The 23057-nt window shown below is 37.9% G+C and overlaps 1 protein-coding gene and 1 long non-coding RNA gene across 8 annotated transcripts in view; one reads left to right on the top strand and one right to left on the bottom strand.

The window, feature by feature from the left end:
- LOC123746617 (enoyl-CoA delta isomerase 2) overlaps positions 1–17598 on the bottom strand; it is a 29994-nt gene extending 12396 nt beyond the window's left edge. The window contains exons 1-3 of one of the 7 annotated variants that reach the window (XM_045728290.2): positions 16842–17425; positions 16447–16628; positions 14030–14264 (exon numbers count right to left, since the gene is read on the bottom strand). The gene's annotated coding sequence lies outside the window, so the exon portion shown is untranslated. Of the gene's footprint in view, positions 1–6818; positions 6970–14029; positions 14265–16446; positions 16629–16841; positions 17426–17536 lie in introns of those variants that run through there. The other 6 variants (XM_045728297.2, XM_045728309.2, XM_069321720.1 and 3 more) reach the window with 6 other exon arrangements.
- LOC123746658 (uncharacterized) lies at positions 9099–11729 on the top strand. Its single transcript, XR_011227975.1, has 2 exons — positions 9099–9237; positions 11058–11729. It is a non-coding gene; the product is annotated as an uncharacterized lncRNA (long non-coding RNA).
- Positions 17599–23057: the final 5459 nt, after the last annotated feature.

Genomic DNA, 23057 nt, shown 5'->3' with positions numbered 1-23057 from the left:
TCTCTGCTTAAGGCACAACTCTCCTAAACACGAGAGTTAAGTATACAACTTTAGAACACTAAAGTTTCCTGGTGGGAAAGTGTTCTAAAGTTGTATACTTAACTCTCGTGTTTAGGAGAGTTGTGCCTTAAGCAGAGACACTGTGTCTTCCCATATTAACAGGGACTTGATGAAATTAACGTATAAATGACCCCTCACTTGCTCTGGTGCTCTTGGGAGGTGTTGATCTTTGGGGTATTTAAATACTCCGAAATTACCATCTCTTTTAAGGGTCTGAGCGGGTGGTGGAGCGGGTTAAGGCGTACCTGTTATGCCAGTTGCTGGAAGGCTTCTGTGCTGGCTAGGGTTCGAGTCTCCTGGTGGGAAAGTGTTCTAAAGTTGTATACTTAACTCTCGTGTTTAGGAGAGTTGTGCCTTAAGCAGAGACACTGTGTCTTCCCATATTAACAGGGACTTGATGAAATTAACGTATAAATGACCCCTCACTTGCTCTGGTGCTCTTGGGAGGTGTTGATCTTTGGGGTATTTAAATACAGTACTCCGAAATTACCATCTCTTTTAAGGGTCTGAGCGGGTGGTGGAGCGGGTTAAGGTGTACCTGTTATGCCAGTTGCTGGAAGGCTTCTGTGCTGGCTAGGGTTCGAGTCTCCTGGTGGGAAAGTGTTCTAAAGTTGTATATATATTAATATATATATATATATATATTATATATATATATTATATATACAGTATATATATATATATATATATATATATATATATATATATATATATATATATATATATATATACATACATATATATATATATATATATATATATATATATATATATATATATATATATATATATATATATATACATACATATATATATATATATATATATATATATATATATATATATATATATACATACATATATATATATATTAGTATATTTTGGTAGCAGTCTTTCCTGTAGACATATTTTATTAAATATGACCGAAAAAGTAAGATTAATAATTCTAACACGAATTTTCTCAATCTTTCGTACATTATGCTTCACTGTTGGAGGTAAATCAAAAATCACTTCTCCAAAATTCATTTTTATTTCTAGTCTGACGCGACACGGGCGCGTTTCGTAAAACTTATTACATTTTCAAAGACTTCACAAATACACAACTGATTAGAACTTGCGTTTCCCTGATTTTATATCTACATTTGAGTGAGGTGGGAAGGGTGATGTGGCATTACATTTGAGTGAGGTGGGAAGGATGATGTGGCATTAGAGGATATTAATAGGGTATTAAAAGTATCAACACAAGACAGAACACGAAACAATGGATATTGAATAGAAGTGTTTGTAGAAAGCCTATTGGTCCATATTTCTTGATGCTTCTATATTGGAGCGGAGTCTTGAGGTGGGTAGAATATAGTTGTGCAATAATTGGCTGTTGATTGCTGGTGTTGACTTCTTGATGTGTAGTGCCTCGCAAACGTCAAGCCGCCTGCTATCGCTGTATCTATCGATGATTTCTGTGTTGTTTACTAGGATTTCTCTGGCGATGGTTTGGTTATGGGAAGAGATTATATGTTCCTTAATGGAGCCCTGTTGTTTATGCATCGTTAAACGCCTAGAAAGAGATGTTGTTGTCTTGCCTATATACTGGGTTTTTTGGAGCTTACAGTCCCCAAGTGGGCATTTGAAGGCATAGACGACGTTAGTCTCTTTTAAAGCGTTCTGTTTCGTGTCTGGAGAGTTTCTCATGAGTAGGCTGGTCGTTTTTCTGGTTTTATAGTAAATCGTCAGTTGTATCCTCTGATTTTTGTCTGTAGGGATAACGTTTCTATTAACAATATCTTTCAGGACCCTTTCCTCTGTTTTATGAGCTGTGGAAAAGAAGTTCCTGTAAAATAGTCTAATAGGGGGTATAGGTGTTGTGTTAGTTGTCTCTTCGGAGGTTGCATGGCTTTTCACTTTCCTTCTTATGATGTCTTCGATGAAACCATTGGAGAAGCCGTTATTGACTAGAACCTGCCTTACCCTACAGAGTTCTTCGTCGACTTGCTTCCATTCTGAGCTGTCGCTGAGAGCACGGTCGACGTATGCGTTAACAACACTCCTCTTGTACCTGTCAGGGCAGTCGCTGTTGGCATTTAGGCACATTCCTATGTTTGTTTCCTTTGTGTAGACTGCAGTGTGGAAACCTCCGCCCTTTTCCATGACTGTTACATCTAGAAAAGGCAGCTTCCCATCCTTTTCCGTCTCGTAAGTGAAACGCAGCACGGAACTCTGCTCAAATGCCTCCTTCAGCTCCTGCAGATGTCTGACATCAGGTACCTGTGTAAAAATGTCGTCAACATACCTGCAGTATATGGCCGGTTTCAAGTTCATGTCGACTAAGACTTTTTGCTCGATGGTACCCATGTAGAAGTTTGCAAACAGGACACCTAGGGGAGAACCCATAGCGACCCCATCTACTTGCTTATACATGTGCCCATCCGGGCTCAAGAAGGGTGCCTCTTTAGTACAAGCTTGGAGTAGTTTCCTCAGAATACTTTCTGGCATGTCAAGAGGAGTACAGGCTGGATCACGATACACTCTGTCGGCTATCATTCCGATTGTCTCGTCCACAGGTACGTTGGTAAACAGCGATTCTACGTCCAACGAGGCTCTTATCCCTGTGGCCCGTGCGCCCCGCAGTAAGTCCACAAATTCCTTTGGAGACTTCAGGCTGAAGGCGCAAGGAACATAAGGAGTCAGCAGGCCGTTGAGTCGCTTCGCCAGTAACCTCGACATCCTCACAGACCAACATCACCTCAGCACTGAAACAAGGATTATCAAGAAACTAACAACATTATATGGAGGACCTATGGCAATTCCACGACCAAGAGATGGCTTCCTGAACCTTGCAGGAATTAACCTCACTGAGGACCAAGTCACTCTCCTAAATCTGGGCATAAACTGTCATGTTATGTCCAGACCGAGTGAAATGGCCCGGAAAGTGGAGTTGGAAATTCTGTTGGACGACATATTCGACCTCGAGACACAAAAGAAGGTCACTACCAAAGATACCTTACAAGCAGAACTTATTGCAGAAGGAGGAAAGAATCGAGGCAACTACAGAAGCACCATACTGTCCCCCGAGCTTAGAGCGGCAGCTAAAAGCCTTCGTGAGAACAAGGAGATAGTTGTCAGGAGAGGTGACAAGTCGCCAATATATGTCATTCTTAAAAAAGACGAATATCTGGCGAAAATGAACATCATACTCTCTGACCAAACTAAGTTCCAAAGGGTAACGAAGGACACTACAGCCGAATTAAAAGCAAAGGTCAACAAACTGATCGAAACTGTGAACGCCAAGAAATCCGGACTCCACCTGCCAAAGATCATTGGGGAATATAAACCTGGATATGCGTATGGAAATGTCAAGACGCACAAGCCTGGAAACCCACTTCGGCCAATCATTAGCCAGATACCCACACCCACGTACAGATTGGCGAAGCGACTCAACGGCCTGCTGACTCCTTATGTTCCTTGCGCCTTCAGCCTGAAGTCTCCAAAGGAATTTGTGGACTTACTGCGGGGCGCACGGGCCACAGGGATAAGAGCCTCGTTGGACGTAGAATCGCTGTTTACCAACGTACCTGTGGACGAGACAATCGGAATGATAGCCGACAGAGTGTATCATGATCCAGCCTGTACTCCTCTTGACATGCCAGAAAGTATTCTGAGGAAACTACTCCAAGCTTGTACTAAAGAGGCACCCTTCTTGAGCCCGGATGGGCACATGTATAAGCAAGTAGATGGGGTCGCTATGGGTTCTCCCCTAGGTGTCCTGTTTGCAAACTTCTACATGGGTACCATCGAGCAAAAAGTCTTAGTCGACATGAACTTGAAACCGGCCATATACTGCAGGTATGTTGACGACATTTTTACACAGGTACCTGATGTCAGACATCTGCAGGAGCTGAAGGAGGCATTTGAGCAGAGTTCCGTGCTGCGTTTCACTTACGAGACGGAAAAGGATGGGAAGCTGCCTTTTCTAGATGTAACAGTCATGGAAAAGGGCGGAGGTTTCCACACTGCAGTCTACACAAAGGAAACAAACATAGGAATGTGCCTAAATGCCAACAGCGACTGCCCTGACAGGTACAAGAGGAGTGTTGTTAACGCATACGTCGACCGTGCTCTCAGCCACAGCTCAGAATGGAAGCAAGTCGACGAAGAACTCTGTAGGGTAAGGCAGGTTCTAGTCAATAACGGCTTCTCCAATGGTTTCATCGAAGACATCATAAGAAGGAAAGTGAAAAGCCATGCAACCTCCGAAGAGACAACTAACACAACACCTATACCCCCTATTAGACTATTTTACAGGAACTTCTTTTCCACAGCTCATAAAACAGAGGAAAGGGTCCTGAAAGATATTGTTAATAGAAACGTTATCCCTACAGACAAAAATCAGAGGATACAACTGATGATTTACTATAAAACCAGAAAAACGGCCAGCCTACTCATGAGAAACTCTCCAGACACGAAACAGAACGCTTTAAAAGAGACTAACGTCGTCTATGCCTTCAAATGCCCACTTGGGGACTGTAAGCTCCAAAAAACCCAGTATATAGGCAAGACAACAACATCTCTTTCTAGGCGTTTAACGATGCATAAACAACAGGGCTCCATTAAGGAACATATAATCTCTTCCCATAACCAAACCATCGCCAGAGAAATCCTAGTAAACAACACAGAAATCATCGATAGATACAGCGATAGCAGGCGGCTAGACGTTTGCGAGGCACTACACATCAAGAAGTCAACACCAGCAATCAACAGCCAATTATTGCACAACTATATTCTACCCACCTCAAGACTCCGCTCCAATATAGAAGCATCAAGAAATATGGACCAATAGGCTTTCTACAAACACTTCTATTCAATATCCATTGTTTCGTGTTCTGTCTTGTGTTGATACTTTTAATACCCTATTAATATCCTCTAATGCCACATCATCCTTCCCACCTTACTCAAATGTAATGCCACATCACCCTTCCCACCTCACTCAAATGTAGATATAAAATCAGGGAAACGCAAGTTCTAATCAGTTGTGTATTTGTGAAGTCTTTGAAAATGTAATAAGTTTTACGAAACGCGCCCGTGTCGCGTCAGACTAGAAATAAAAATGAATTTTGGAGAAGTGATTTTTGATTTACCTCCAACAGTGAAGCATAATGTACGAAAGATTGAGAAAATTCGTGTTAGAATTATTAATCTTACTTTTTCGGTCATATTTAATAAAATATATATATATACATACATATATATATATATACATACATATATATATATATATATATATATATATATATATATATATATATATATATATATATATATATATATATATATATATATATATATATATATATATATTTAACTGAAAATTCACACCCCAGAAGTGACTCGAACCCATACTGCCAGGAGCAACGCAACTGGTATGTACAGGACACCTTAATCCACTCGACCATCACGACCGGACATAAGGAGGTGATAGCCGAAGCTATTTGACCCCCATCCCCCCCGGCACTCGGATGGTAATCTTGGGCATAGTATTTTATCAAATCACCTCATTCTTTGGGGCACACGTGAGGAACATAAATGCGAACAAGCCTGAATGGTCCCCAGGACTATATGCAACTGAAAACTTACACCCCAGAAGTGACTCGAACCCATACTGCCAGGAGCAAAGCAACTGGTATGTAAAGGACACCTTAATTCACTTGACCATCACGACTGGACATAAGGAGTGATAGCCGAAGCTATTTGAACCACCCTCCTGCCGGCACTCGGATGGTAATCTTAGCCACACCTTAGCCACCCGACCAACACGACCGGACAAAAATTTTGTCCGGTCGTGTTGGTCAGGTGGCTAAGGTGTCCTGTACGCCAGCAGAGTGCTCCTGGCAGTATGGGTTCGAGTCACTTCTGGGTGTGAGTTTTCAGTTGCATATAGTCCTGGGGACCATTCAGGCTTGTTCCCATATATATATATATATATATATATATATATATATATATATATATATATATATATATATATATATATATATATATATATATATATATATTTAAATATTAAATTAAACAAAAATTATATTTTTAATATATTATTAAATATATTAAATATTAAATATTTTCAAGGATTGAAAATGTAATAAGTTTTACGAAAGGCGTTCAAGTGTCGCGTCAGACTAGAAATAAAAATGAATTTTGGAGAATTGATTTTTCAGTTACCATCAACAGTGAAAAGAAATGTAAGAAACATTGAGAAAATTTGTGTTAGAATTATTAATCTTACTTTTTCAGTCATATTTAATAATATATATATATATATATATATATATATATATATATATATATATATATATATACACATATATAAGTTTTAAATGTAGATACGATAGAGCCCAGTAGGCTCAGGAATCTGTACACCAGTTGATTGACAGTTGAGAGGCGGGACCAAAGAGCCAAAACTCAACCCCCGCAAGTACAAATAGGTGAGTACACACACACACACACACATGAACTCAGTAGGCTCAGGAATCTGTACACCAGTTGATTGATAGTTGAGGCGGGCCCAAAGAGTCAAAGCTCAACCCCCGCAAGCACAATTAGGTGAGTACACACATATATACATATAAAGGTTACATTTGGCCTTTTAAAGAAGTTGTCGATAAATATTCTTCAACTTGCTTAGTATTTTGCCACTTCCTTTCAAAATTTGGTTTAACGTGTGATATTATCTTATTAATTTAACAATGAAGTGAAGTCCGTCTAACCTGATATATAGAGGTCAGCTGGAGGGACACTGAGAAGTGGCTGCTTCAGCCTTAAGTTAACGATAGGTTATCAGCATATCATTGTGGCCGACGATCACGATGATGCCGTGGCTTCTACGGCTCCGTAGAATTACCCAAAGCCTCCTAGCATTAAGTAACTAATGAAATGTGGCATATTTACCCACTAAATATGGCGTTGAATGTAAAACGGGGGAAAAATACAAGGAAAGAAACACATTTTATAAGCTAGCACCTATAAATAATCTTCCTTCGCCTAGCCTCAGGAATTTCCTGAGGGGCCACCAACACTAATGGACTCGACGAGGACAGGAAGCCGGAGGCTTGTCAAAGTTCACCCCCCCCAACTTGTCCTGATGATTTTTTCCAAGCTGGATTTAAAAAGTAACAATATTTCAAGTATAACAACCAAGCTATATTTAGGATTTAACGATTTCCTATAAAGTTGCAACGTCACTTTAATTGCATTTTATTATCATAATACAGACGAAAATTAACTTATAAAAGTCCACTACGGGCTCACCATAGACCGTACTACTTGGAACTTTTGTTCAGAGTAGCTGAATCTAAAACAACTTATTAATTTGTAGTCACTTTAATGCACAAAACAGAAGTAAATATATACGTATGTTAATTATGATGCAGGATCGATGTCTATGTAAATTACGGCTGAAATAGTCAGATTATATACCGTATGTCAGCCACAAACAAGTAATTATCAAAAGAAGGCACCAAGCCGGGGAATGTCAGCCACAAGTAGAGCTCTTAACTTATTTATAAATCTTAGTATGCTCTATATCATCGGAAACAGACAATATATTTTCAAATTGTTGTCATTAAAGTATATATTTTGAAAACAGAGACTTTTAATATTTAATATAGAGCATGAATATCATAGGCTCATCGTACGAGTTGTAGTTTATTGTGCACCCCATACTTATTCTCAGAGTCCTAGTTTGTTGTGTTGTTTGCTGTGTACTATTCTGGGGCCACTCCGGAATGGATAGTCATAGTGAGTCAGGGCGTCCAGCAACACGCCCCCGAAGCAAACCAGTACATTTGACCAAATATAAACTATTACAAGAACTAATAATTCGCTTACTTTGTGTCACTGTAATTTATTATGACAAAAATAAGAAATTCATAGCTGATTCTATTATAAATGTGTATTTATGAAAAGAAGGCACGAAGCCGGGATGACTATACACGTAGCACTAAGGCGTGTATTTAATTAAAAATGATATACTACCAGAAATCCTGGCTAAGTATCCCAAATTTGCATTTACGATATAGGCAATTTTTTTTATACTTAGGTTATAGAATCATGTGCATATATATATGCACGTAATTGTATAACCTTTCCACCTCCGCCTTGCACTGCTTGATTAGCAAATTGAGCTATACGTATAACTGCCTCAGCTCAGCTTTCACACTGAATTATAGTCCAGTTCTTGAAGCAATTGTACTTTAAACGACTATTGATACATGCATTAAAATGTGTAAACTTTCACAGCTAAATATGAAATTTGTGGCTTTTTTTTTTTGAGATACATACAAGAGTTGTTACAATCTTGTACAGCCACTAGTACGCGTAGCGTTTCGGACAAGTCCTTAATCCTATGGTCCCTGGAATACGATCCCCCGCCGCGAAGAATCGTTTTTTCATCCAAGTACACATTTTACTGTTGCGTTAAACAGAGGCTACAGTTAAGGAATTGCGCCCAGTAAATCCTCCCCGGCCAGGATACGAACCCATGACATAGCGCTCGCGGAACGCCAGGCGAGTGTCTTACCACTACACCACGGAGACTGTGGCTTAATTCCTGAGGCTATTATGTGCCTCGAACGTTTTTACAATATTACCCACAGGATGGGTATATGAGGGGTACGTAGTAAATGAATAAAATCAATTACATGTCTTAATTAAAACACGCACGTAAGCTTCCACAAGCGATATTTTCAACATGTTTGTATGAAAATAAACCAGTTTGGCATTTTCAATGATATTTAACTCAGGAAAGAATGTGCACAGCCCCGATATACAACACCCACGAACGTCTATTTTACGACAAAGCTAATCACTTTAACAATATGCAGACAAAACTTCACACCTTTCTAAACCAAATAGATTTCTTTACGAGTACTTTAATATACTTGTAATAATTATTACGACAATATAGAGAAATGTAATTATAAGCAATTATAATTGCTTATAATTACATTATAAAAAGAAAAGAAATGTAAATATAAGTCAAATGGCACCTCCATAACGAGGCTTGGCTCGTTTAGCCGCCTCCCTGAACGTGGCAAGCCAACAAGGTGGTGCGCCTCACCATCACTTCCAGAGTTCGCCCGGACGCTGTCCAAGCACCACCACCACTTTTGAGCTCCCTGACAGCTGGTAAGTCTTTTCTCACATTTGTCTTTGCTAGTTGTGTTAAATTAATGCGTCGGTAGGCCAGCCAGCCTCCCCTTTTCCCCCACAACAACAAACTTGACTAATTGCTAGGCACCTATTTACTACTCGATGAACAGGGCAATTATGTGATGGGGAAACGCAGCCAACCATTTATGCCCTGTTCGGGATTCGAACCCGAAATTCCAGTGTGAATCGAAGGAACCAGACTGTACTACCGGGACGCTAAAATGTTTCAATAAACTACGTAAATATCCATATATGAAATTGAAAAATGGGATGGGGTGCGGTAGCTTGATACACGGGACTTTCCGTCCACGGCGATGCCACTAGTTATTACTATTTTGACTAATCTGAGAATTTAAATTCCAATTAAAGTGAGGATAATGCTAGTGTTCACAGTCACGCAAGACAGAGGGTCATACAAATGACAATATAGTGGCTTCAGGTAAATTCAGGTGGCACGGGCAGTATTGAAATGTATACAATCAAGGAGCATGTTGATATACCTGTTTGAATCGAGAATTGCACAGTCTACATCGTAATACTTGCGCCTTATTTAAAAAAATCCAATCGGAAGAGATTAAGGTAAGAGGAATAGACATGAAAGTCGCCAATGCTCTTACGATGATTACTATTCATTAATTTCTGGTCTAGGACAGGCAAGCAGTTTGTACACCTTAGGCTTGTGCGAAAGTCACCCCCCCCCCCCTGCAATCTCTCGACACGCCGTAAAGTACTACTAGATGAACAGGGCAATTAGGTGATGGGAAACGCAGGCATCCATTTCCGTCCCGGCCGATGTTCGAACCCAGAAATTAAGTGTAGAACGAACTGACTGCACTACGGGTCGCGTAAAATATTTTGTGACTAGTCCTAGAAATGCTAGTTTCATAAAGTGTGTACTATATATTGGTCATAACAATGATTGTAGAAGACAGTTTAATGTCGGTAATTGGAGACGTAAGACCTAGTTAATAAATACTTGGTTAAGGACAAATACGCAATGTATCTGAAGGCGATCTCTGTTCATCCGGACATATATGTTATCATTGCACACATTAGATATATATATTTTATAGTTATCGGCATAATTATAAAGTTTGCTCGGTTTTACAGACGTGCACGAGATTTTTTTTGCAGCGTTGTCTTCATTATGCATCCCATAACCATGAGGTTGGTGGGAAAAGGTTTGAGGCACATACTGAGTTTTAAGGTAAGGTAATTATCAAAGGCACCAAACCGGGAAGGCTATGTAGCAGAGTTTTAAGTGTACGCCCATCATTATCAAAGGAAATTTGGTCAAAATGACTTAAGAGTATAAAAGACCTTATTAAAAAAAAAAAAAAAAAAAAAAAAAATTATAGAAGAAAACTACCAATGTCAATTTGTAGGTGTTTGAAGACATTTCAGGAGAAAGTGGAAGTTTTCTAAAATGCAAAACGTATACTTTTATGACCTAGTTGTTCAAGACTGAAACTTGCGCAATAATAATTTGATACTGTAAGTTGCATGAACGAAAAAGCGGTGAAACTTATTTTTCGTCAGCAGGACTTGTCATGAGCTAAAACACCGTCGTTATCGATCAATGACACGATGTACACGGGACCTGGTTATTGAGAACTTCCTCATGGCTGAAGTCTATTTGAGGTTGCTAAATAAGAATATTGAATTACGGACATAATTTTAAAAGATTAAATTTCATAAAATATTGGCAGGTTGAACATAATTAGTGTAAGCTACAAATTAATAGCTTCTTTTATTTGAATACTAATGATATTAATTCCCTGTCCTTCCCCTGGCAGACAATCATATCGCAGTACCAACCCCCCCCCCCCCCCCCCATAGTGACATGCTGCAGTTGCCGCAAACAACGATAACCAACGAGCAACAATGGTAACCAACACGACTACGGTGGCGAACCTCGTTCTTGATATTTGATTCAGCTGGAAGTAAGATAATATCACCAGGACTGCCACCCACACACGGTCTTCTGGACAGCACACAAAATTTCATCCAAATCCCCACCCCCACCCACCCAGACAACCGGACAAAAATGAGGCACCTCCAACATCGCTGACTTTACACCAGCCTGTTTGTACAAAACAATAATCCAGTGTTATCAACCCTGGGTTGAACACCTCCTAATCTGCAATATCTAAAACTGCAACACTGGCTACCTCCAACCACGATCAATCATATTTATGGACAGTTTCTGAAGCTACAATGAACGTAATGCTTGTATCCGGGACGCGCCAAGTGCCTTCAAACTGCATGCACCGCCGCTCGTACCCTTCACCACTATAGCCTAAGCTACTCTAGTCTTGAGATGTATATTGACTCTCGCTAAGGTACTAGAGCCCAGCTGAACCGGAAGCGTATTATGTCGACAAATTCTCTTAGGCTTCACATCGAACTTTGAGATGGTGTATATTAAATGTACTATACTGAATATTTATAATAAAAGGTGAAATTTATGCATGGTATAATTGAAACTTAACCGAGCGCCTAACATGGCTTGTATACACAATTTTAAAATGGATTTTAAAATCAAAGCATTAATTTGAGTGAGAAATGTTGAGGCAATAAACCAGATTTGCATTAAGATGAAATATGCACACCAGAGGCCCCTAATCTAGTTTGACACGAATATGGGTCAAGCTGTAAATTGGTTATTTTCATATGAAACCTTACACGGATTCAGATTAAAGCTCTAATGGCATAGTACCCCCTGCATATGAACTATTGGGTGTGTCACAATTAACTTGTATACGCTCTACTTTTTTTTTAAGTTTGCTATCGCTAGTCTCTTGATCATACGTGACCATACCATAAACCGAGCATCTCAAATAGGGTTCATAGTGATTCTATAGCTACGACGCATACTAAACTTATGGCGCTTATCACTACTACTCGTCCTACTGGCTACACACACTAGCATATTCCCGAACAATCTTAACATCCTCTAGCTATTAGATTACAAATGTGGGCGATTCAAATGGTACTAGTGTTTTAAACATAAGCACATGCAACTATACTAAACATCATAATCCTGTACATGATGTGATACTGTATCTTCACTACCGGCAGGTAAACCCCCCCCCCCCCCCCCTCTTATACCACAATACTTCTACAACCATTACGACTAGCTTTCAAACAATGCCACCCTGTCTGTTAGTAATCCTATGATAAACTATCGGATTTGTCGGCCGCTGTAGTCTTCTAAATCCATGATATCCATTTGTTACGAAAGTTTATCTGCTATTCAAATACCAACTTATGGTAATCACAATGAATACTTTTTAGTGCCTCCTGTTCCTCCCCCCCTCCCTTTTTTATTATTAAAAGAAAAAAACATGACTACATGTGTGGGGATTATATATATATACAGTATATAATTTTTTTTTTTTTTTTTTTTTTGCACGCTATTAATTCAGTCTTTTATTGAAAAACTTGGCTGCAAGTCAATGAACAATGGGCAGTTTCTTTCACCCTGATGCCCCTGTTACCTAGCAATAAATAGGTACCAGGGAGTTAGTCAGCTGTCATGGGCTGCTTTCTGGGGGTGGAGGCCTAGGCCGCAGGGACACTTAAGCCTCGAAATCATTTAAAGATAAGATCTCCAAAGAATCCAATGTTATGGGAAGCTTTTAATTCCCATGAAGTTGGCGAGTTGTTAATGGGTTTGTGTTTTTGGAATGTGAGAGCAACCCGTCCACTTAAAAATAACGTCGCTTTTTGCTCGTATGCGCACTATGGCCAAATGTGGATGTAATTTGAAATGAAATACTCACAAAAGTGACGTACTGTCCCATTTTCTGTAAGTCCGGTCTACTCGGAAAGATTAGGAGAAGAAACTTTCAATTAACATTTTCCATAAAAATTTTAAACTTTATGAGAATTTTCTGCCCACCTAACCTACCAGAGGACCCTTAACTTACTGTTGAAAAAAAAATCCCAAATTTATTTTAATTTTTTTTTCATTTTCAAATTACATCCACTTTCGGGCAAACGGCCAAAAGCGACGTTATTTTTAAGAAAACAGGTTGGAGGGAGAGGCCTTGGCGGTGGATAGATGGATTTGTGGATTACCTGACCTAGCCATTTATGCCTCTTGGGAGATCTGTCCCCCTGGCATATGCACTAATGATACATAATGCATATGGCAGCCTGCAAACATTTTCATTCTAATCTTAGGATGATTCTGCTATCTCACTCAGTGCTGCATATTCTTTACCCATTCTTTTAGAAAATATTCGTACATACAAATATTTTCAGTTACAGTACATAATGAACACCACCACCACTAACACATCGATACAACTTCTTAGAATGAAAATAATTAGGTGAGAAATAATGAAAATAAATCAACAAAGTTATTCCCGTGAGGCACCTCACCTCATTTCTACGGAAAATACGCAAGTTCTCCGGGTCAGTACAGCTAAACCACAAGAGATAAAGACTTTTACTTTGAATTTTATGCTATTAACAATGTCAAATAAAAAAAAAATAGTTTCAGAATAATTTTTTTTGGTGCCACAGGCATGTAACATGTGAACAGTGCAGAGGTTAAACATTTGCCCCTTATCACCCAGCAATAATTGGGGATATAGATATAAACCGATTGGTGGGTTGTGTTCGAGTGTAATCTAGTAGGGTAATGCTATGGGAAGGGAAAGCTTTCAGCCTGTTAACAAGAGTTGGAAGTTATTTACCCCTGTATCTGTGCCTGTCTAGTTCAACCCTCTCCCCTAGAATATGTTCAGTAATCACTTACCTTAAGGTGAGTCCCGAGATCCAACAGTTGATGACAGCTCTTTGTCACATACAGTAGTAGGGAGTAGGCAATACTGATAAGAGTGCAATAGCTTAACACTTAAATGGCGCAAAACATATATACTGTATATGATTTGACATAACGTCAGTTTTTAAAACTTGAACAAACACTTTCCAATTTTTTGTGCATAATCAACTCGGCAAAAGCTCCAACTTTGTCACTATCTCCAACATAACTTGAAAAACAAGAAAATCAAAATTAATTTTAAAATTGAATATTAAAAACTTGATTTTCAAATCAGATTAAAAAAATATAAACTATCACCAATTGCTCATTTGGTGTTATGCTCTCAGAAATGCATATGATCTTCATTTTCATCAAATTAGAATATAGGTTTTCAGTATACTTTACTGTAAAAAAAAATTGTCAAAATGGCATTTGAAATGTGTGAGAAATTTAGACAAAAAAAATGTACAACTCCAAACGTTTAGAGTTTATGAAAAATCCATTCTGAAGGGATTGAAGAACAGACAGCTGAGCACTGAAACACAGCTGAGCACTGTCAAAATGATAAGAATTGGCCAAAAACTGGAATTTTAGAAGCCACTCAAAATTGAGTCTAGTTTGAGAGCTAACTGAAGTTGAAGTTATAGACAATGAATAAATATAGGTCGAATCCGTTAATTTACTTCTATGTTTTAATAAACACTGCTTTGCATTCGTACTCAAATATGTGAAAGTTGTAGGTCAAAAGGTCGAAATGAAGTCAAGAAAAAATAACCCCCCAAAAAAACAATATATATGGATAATTATAACAATTATAATGATTTAGGGGATATATTTAGGGTATACTTTATATAAATGGAAAAATCTCTAATCTGGTCCCTAATCATCAAAACAACCTAAAGAGAAAAAAATTGAATCTGAAATCTCTTAAAAATCAGCCAAAAAAAATTTAGTCCCAAATTCTGCAAGTTGTGACTGATTATTTGTTGACCAATTTCATTCTATCTTCATATAGTTAGGGAAGGGTATGCACTTTCCAGGATGTAAAGGTTACAACAAAATCAGATAATAAAGTAAAAAAAAAAAAAAAAAAAAAAAAAAAAAAATTAACAAAAACACATCACCTCCCCCCCCACAAAAAAATGGACATTGATGAAAGTAACATATTAACATTGGGCAATGTATTTATATGATATATAATAAAATAGAGCATAACATACTTATTCATTATTATTTGTGTTATTATATATATTACTCAGCAATGCCATAAAGGCACCAACTGCATATCCACTTTGTGGACACTTCTTACTACAATTCTTCTTTGTGCGTTGGATATGTGCTTGCATCTCTATTACTGCATTATTCCTCAGTTCCAGTTAATAGAAGCTGTTCTTATCAACAAAACATTCTTCTTTTTAAAAAAATTCATCTAAAATCAATTCCTGAAAATATTTTGATGAGTTTCACAACCCTGAAGCCAATAAGTTGGAAATTTGCTTAACATTTTTAAGTAATTTTTACATAATTCAAATATTTTTTTTTTCTTGACCCCAAAGGCTGCGCCATTTAAGGGTTAAGGGGCCTGGTGACTGCGAAGTATTTTCCAGATATGAAATAGTGAAAATTTTTAAACAAACCTCCCATTATTTGGCATTAGCGTCATGAAAATTTCATCCCAATATCTTAAACGGATTTTTTACAAATTTTTAAAAAATAAATGCGTGCACGACAAGCGGCAACCGTACTGATAACAACAATAACACTTCCTATTTACTGGAAATCAGGAATAAAGAGATGCAAGCACCTGTCCGATGCACAAAGAAGAAAAGTACAATAGTACTGTAGTAAGGAGGGTCTATAAAGTGGATATGATGCTGATGCCACCTGGAGAGCCAGATTTCACACATAATGAGTCAGTATGTTATTATACCTGGTTGATGGGGTTCTGGGTGTTGCTGTATTTTACTACAGTATATATCATATAAATACATTGCCCAATGGCAACATTTCTTATGTCCCTTTGTATGAAAAGCTGACATTTTTTATTTTCTCTTTCTGTTTTTATGTGGCTTTTGTTGTGACTTCTACATCTTGGAGAATGCACATCCGGCACTAAGCATGTGAAGTTGGAACAAATTGGTCAACACGTTAATCAGCCACAGATAGTAGAAGTTGTGACTTTTATTTTTGGGGGGCCAATTTATTTACAGATTTCAAACTCTATTCTCTTTGTCTCTCTAGGTTGTATTGATGAATGAAGACCAGATGAGGGCCTTATCGCTTATATATGGGAAATAAAGTTACTGCAGTATGTTTGTTATCCCTAACCTATCCCTATTTTTTTTTTTGGGGGGGGGGGGTATTTTTTTCTTGACTTCATTTCCTTATTTATTAGTATTATTTCAACGCACATTAACCTACAACTTCATATGACCTTAAGGAAGTAGTCGACTTGGGGCTATTTTGTTGACAGGTCAATGATGAAGAGAAGTGACCATACGAGTCAAAAATACTCATACTCCGCCCAAGTATAACAGAAACAAGCAACACGTTGTGATCAAGCCAGAGGCTTAGGGCCCGCGCAGGAATATCCCTGCAAAAAAAAAAAAAATTATGAAGACACCTAAAATTGTGTAATTTTTGTTGTCACTACAAATTTGTTGCTATCACAACACGTCATTTCATTTCCAACAAATTACTGCTGTAACCAAGACTATATTAAATAAACATTAAAACCCCATTATTGTCTTTGAATGTGGTCACTCAAAATCGCATACGTTACAATGTACCGATTTATTGTACTCACGGTTTAAGCAATTTGCTTCTTCTTCGTCTTCACATACATGCAGTATGAGACAAGGTAACTGAGGAAAGGAGGATAGAAGCACAAACTAGTGAATCTATACGATGGTACAACATGGTTGCAGCTGGCAATCCCAATCGTTATGGCCGAAGAGGAGGAGGACGCGGGAGAGAATCAGTAATAGCGAGAATCCGTCTTGGATACAAATATCCTTGGAGGTATGGAATGGAAACAACAGTTGATCAGCAAAGTTGCAGAATCTGTGGGGAGAGTGACGGACACCGCCTTGACCACTATCTACGTGAATGTGAACACCTGAGAGATATCAGAAATATGTGTAGAATAATAAACCCCACATTGTTTGAGTTAGGAAAACACTATTTGTCAAATATTGATGCTGTTCTTAAAAGATTTCCCCATTTTGCACCCGCAAGATAACGTAAGCTTTCAAGGGTTGATAGATGTTAATCTTCTTGTTTGAGGAGCTGTTCACTTGAGACAGTTAAGCAAGTCCCAGCTGTGTCTGGGTACAAGTGACAGGATGAACAACCCAGCGGGTTTTCTTCCTATTGGGGAGTGTTGTACATGCTGCTATGGCAGTGTGTCCACTCACAAGATGAGTGGCGCTGCCCAATAAACTCGCCCCTCGGGGCAAAATTTAAAATTTAAATTTGCAGTATGAGCTAATCAACTTGCACCTTCCCAGCTTCGAATGACCACTTTGTTTATATTATGAAGTGGTAGACCAGATGCTCCACTCCGGCTCGTAAACCATAATGTTATAACTGGCAACCGGACGACAGTTTTGCTTCTGACCACCAGAGGCGCTAATGTCCCCCTCTTATTGCACGGTTCATATAATAATTGCCCTCATTATTATTTATTTGAATTTACATGAATATACAAGAGAGCCAATAACACTCTAGTGGCCTCGACGAGGATTGGAAACCGGTGGCTTGTCAAAAGTTTCACGCATTTGTCCTGATAATTTTTTACTTAGGTTCAGCGGGTAGGCGGTTCCATAGGTTTATAACCGTGGATGAAAAGAATCTCCTATTTTCAGTCCTACGTTGTGGCTCGTCAGGGTACTTTCTCCAAAACTGCTATGTCCTTCTGAAGATGAGGTCTCTATGCTTAAATGTGAATGCAATAATCCAAGTGGGGGAGCACCAGAGACCAATGTCCTTCTGAAAATGAAGTCGCCATGCTTAGATACAGTAATCCAAATGCTTTAAATCTCCAGAGAGACTTATACAGTTGAATCGTTACCTTCTTTTCCTTAAAGTCAAAAGTATACTTTATTATTCCAAGGGTTTGGTTAGCTGTCTGACTGCTGCTCCAACCTGTTGTGCCACTTTTAGTGTTTTAATTTGTTTTAATAATTGTACTTATTTGCACCAAATAAGTACGGTTCATGTTGTATAGTGTGTATACAGACACTAATTATAGCTACATAATTATAATTATGTATCTCTACACATAACCAAACCATCATCAGAGATATCCTGACAAACACCACCAAAACAATACAGATACAGTGACAACAGAATCTGTCTCCGTGGTGTAGTGGTAAGACACTTGCCTGGCGTTCCGTGAGCGCTTTGTCATGGGTTCGTATCCTGGCCGGGGAGGATTTACTGGGCACAAATCCTTAACTGTAGCCTCTGTTTAACTCAACAGTAAAATGTGTACTTGGTTGTAAAAACGATTCTTCGCGGCAGGGATCGTATTCCAGGGACCTGCCCGAAACGCTACGCGTACTAGTGGCTGTACAAGAATGTAACAAATCTTGTATATATCTAAAAAAAAAAAACAAAAAAAAAAAAAAAATGGAAATTGGCGAGACACTATACATCAAGCAAGTAAGTAATTATCAAAAGAAGGCACCAAGCCGGGAAGGCTATGTGGCTAAACCGGGAAGGCATCAAGCAAACCAAACCATATATCAATATCCAACTAGAACCAAATAACACTGTCAACTTCCAGAATACGACAGAACATACAACATACTGCCACAGCCATTATGCAAATAGAAGATTGACAAGATATAATAGACCTATAAGTGAGGTGCTTCACCTTCACCTCATCCTTGGGTATATATTATACAGCAAGAACTCATTACTTACACAGAGATTCAGCACTGCTCCTGTGTCCACTGTGTAAGTCCACTACGGGCTATGAGCCCGTGCTACTTGCCCTGCTCCTGTGCCAGGTAAGTTACGGGCTCACCATAGCCCGTGCTACTTGCCCCGCTCCTGTGCCAGGTAAATTACGGGCTCACCATAGCCCGTGCTACTTGGAACTTGTTCCAAGTAGCTGAATCTATAACATCATCATCATCATTACTTACGGGCTATTCATGCATATGCCTCCTCCTGGTTGGCTTAGTCTTAATCAATCAATCTCTTGTTACAAAATATAAATACAGGTACTCATGGTAAATATAACAATGTATCCAGTGTGCAGGCCAATGCAGTTGGGCCACAGCTAAAAGGTTCCCAAGTTTAATTTCTGTGGCAGTACAGAAGCATTTGGGTAGCCTTTCCTTTTGCCTGATGCCTCTGACCACCTAACAGTAAATAGGCACCTGCGAGTTAGGCAACAGTAGTGGGTTATATCCTGGGAATGGTCGATAGCTGGCATAGACACCTTGATAAGCCCAACAGGCTTTATTTTTCAAACTATGGGAAACCATATTCCAGGTTGTAAGAAACCTAAATTATTTTCTTTTGTAATGTTTGTGGAATTTTCTTACAGATAACTTTAGAATACAGTACTGTATATATCTTTGTATACTTACACACTCAATATATAAACATTTTTGTACTGTAGAATTATATGTATACAGTGATCAAAACTACAGTATTTTTGTCGTTAAGTTTCTGAAGACCACTTAAATCCTTGTAAGCTGTCTGATCTACTTCTTCAAAACTGAAATCACTGAACTTTTTCATAAACATTGCTAGTGCCAACCTCCTCACTCCAAGTAACAATTTCTTTTCTGAATAAATTTTGCATTTTCATCCTTCTTAATATTCCTTTTCTGCCTCCTACATATTTGGTTTAGCCAGACATCTTGTCTACTCGCAAAGCAACATTCAAAGAAATTTGGATGAAAATCCCAAATAATGAGGTATTCACTGCACTAGCACAGAGAGAAATGCATGTGGCTGGAAAAGGGACATATAGTACTTATCGGTATAGCTGGCCTAGCCAAAGAGTGCTTCATAATATACCTGTACATACTGTATCATTATGTAAACAATTTATATACATTAAATAATTCATAGACAAAAGAGCATCTTTAGAGTAACATTTATAGCAACATTACTAAAGACAATATAATATTTTTTTTTATATACAAGGTCAATGAGTACAAATGATTTCAACATTCCAGATTTTTTTCCCGTAAGTCCAAAATTTTAGTACGTCTTCCAGACTTAGAATTCGCAAGCATGACAACTGCTCATTCACATTTTTAAGGTTTCTGTTATTTTTAATGTCCCACTGTATAGTACTTATACAAATCAATAAATGTAGCGAACTACTGGCTGGGTCGCCAAAAGGATTCACATGTTTTTTCTTTAGTTACCACTTTTAAATACAATGTTTATACCATTATATTAGATGGACAAATGATTATCTAGCCAGTAACAAAAATAAATTAATTAGGAAAGGAGCCACCCCTTAGTTTTATGAATACTGTATATTATTATACCTACTGAAGAGAACTGCATGAGGCCTTATTTTCTCAGTGATTCCATACTTCTATGCAAGTAAACTTTTAAAAAATAATTGTGTGTAAATGTAGTATAAAGCAATTATGCTAAATAAAGCATAACTTTATGTAGCACAAAGTAAAGTATGGTAAATGTAGCACCGTAATTAAAGTCTAAGGTACTGCAGTAAATAGCACCTGGCTAAGGTTGCAGCCTAGTGCTATCAGATAATACAAGTTTCACTATATAGAGTCTCCAACTTACAACAGGGATGTGTTCCAAATTTTTTCTAGTAAGTCAGCTGATGGAACATGATTTCACATAGGTACACTGCTATAAATGGAAGATAAGTTCTCAAAGCACCAAGAATTGGCATACTGTATTTAACAAAATTTTAAATATAAATAATGTTGAATAACCGCTGCTTTATTTACTTAGCATACTAGAATTAGTTACCTTGCTTATTGGATTTGATGACTATTGTGGGAAAAGGGAGGTTTAATCAGTGGAGACGATGGTTCACAATAACATGGCTGAAGATTTGATGACCAAACCACACATAATTAAGATGACGTTTCAGTCCGTCCTGGTCCATTATCCAGCACACGACTTGATAATGGTCCAGGACAGACCAAAACATCGCCATTTCTTCACTTTCTGATGTATGGTTTTATCAACTAATCAGTGGAGGATGAAGAGGTAGAGCTTTTCCATGTCAGAAATATGAACATTGCACGTTTTGATTATGGATGAACTCATTGGTACTGAACCTTTCACATGTTGTAAAATTCTAACCTTGTCTTTGATACTGGTGGGAATTGTTGGGTGGTTTACTCCATACACATGTGCAATCAGTGTTAATCTCTCTCCTTTCTGCAAGTGCTTTATTATGACCACTTTAATTGTCAACATTACTGCTCTTCTCTTTCTTGGCTCTGTTATACCACCACTTCTCTTATTAAGGCTCTTTCTGCTATACACATGCAATAATTATTCACCGCTTGAGTTAGAGCCCAAAATAAGCATGAGTTGTTTTCAGTCAGGAACCTTTGTATATTTATGAAGACTAAACCACACTCCAAAAGATGAGGAGACGATGACGTTTCGGTCAATCCGAAAATCATTTCAATTGTAATAATGGTCCAGGACAGACAGAAACGTTGTCGTCTACTCATCTTCTGGTGTGTGGTTTAGTGTTCATATCTTCAGCCACGTTATTGAGACTCATCATCTGCTTTGTATATTTAGAGCAATTTTGACAATTTAAGTGTTAAAATTATGAATATAGCAAAACTAGATAAGGACTAAGGAAAAATGTTAGAGTATACTTTTATGGTCACATTTTCATAGAAATTACTTACAAAGTATAAGATATTTTCATAAAATAAAATTGCAAGAATGCCAAAGCAATTTTAGAAAATTAGCATGTTTTTTCTCTCCAGAGTTTATTAATAAAAATTTGTTTCATGACATTAACTTAGGACAATTACTCATTTTTAGTGCACCTATATCTTCAAAAAAAGTTGTAAACCAACTCAAATATACACCTAAAATAACTAGTCATATCTGTCAATTAAATCTTGTGCTTCATACAGAGAAATGATATACAATTGTATACCTTTATCACAAGGCATAATCTAACACACCTTTGTTATTATCACAGGCAAATACCTAACAATTGAACACTTATTACAAGGATGAAATATAAGAATATTTAAAAAATCTTGGTACTCATAGTGAGAGTAGATATTGTACATTTCCATTAGATCAAATTAGCTGACTAGATGATGCAACTAATATACACAATGAACTTATATAAATGAAATGAGTAATACTGATATCAAATGCCTCTTTCTTCAATAATAAATTTAAAAGCAATATTCATTATATATATATATTAACAATGCTTGTAACAAGCCAAATATTTTATAAGGTAAGAAACATTTGTATATGGTTTGGCTTTTGTGTGTGGCATGATTAACACAAACTTTTGTTCATTATTCTGATACATAACACAGTAACAATCGCTTCCTTAAACTCCCTTGATCAGAAAAAAAACTGTTGAGAGAAATGAATCACTCCTCTCTAAGCAACCCATCAGCTGCTTCCCTAGCTGCAGCTAAGGTCCACTCTGGACACTGCTCACATGCCAGAATCTTTGTCAACTTTTAACTCAAACTACTTTGCAAGTAGTATTGCAACACACTGTAGCATAAAGACAGTGAAGAGAGTATCTCAATACACCATTGAGTTAAACCTTTCACTATGACACCAAAGAGCAGAGAAGTAATTAAGAAATTGTCAAAAGAAAGCACTAAGCCAGAAAGATTATGTAGGAAGTGCAGAGAAACCTTTCAACATTTCCTCCAAGCAATTATTAGCAACACCTGGAAAGCCAATTAGTATTTTGCTAACTACTGAGAAAACTAGCTACTACCTGACCGCCACTACTACTACGGCATCAGAAAAGCTTCCAACACACTTAAAGGCCAAAATGGCA

The sequence above is a fragment of the Procambarus clarkii genome, chromosome 10, assembly GCF_040958095.1.
Source record: "Procambarus clarkii isolate CNS0578487 chromosome 10, FALCON_Pclarkii_2.0, whole genome shotgun sequence".
NCBI lineage: Eukaryota > Metazoa > Arthropoda > Malacostraca > Decapoda > Cambaridae > Procambarus > Procambarus clarkii.
Note: the sequence above shows the minus strand (reverse complement) of the source record. Positions and strands in the feature narration are given on the sequence as shown.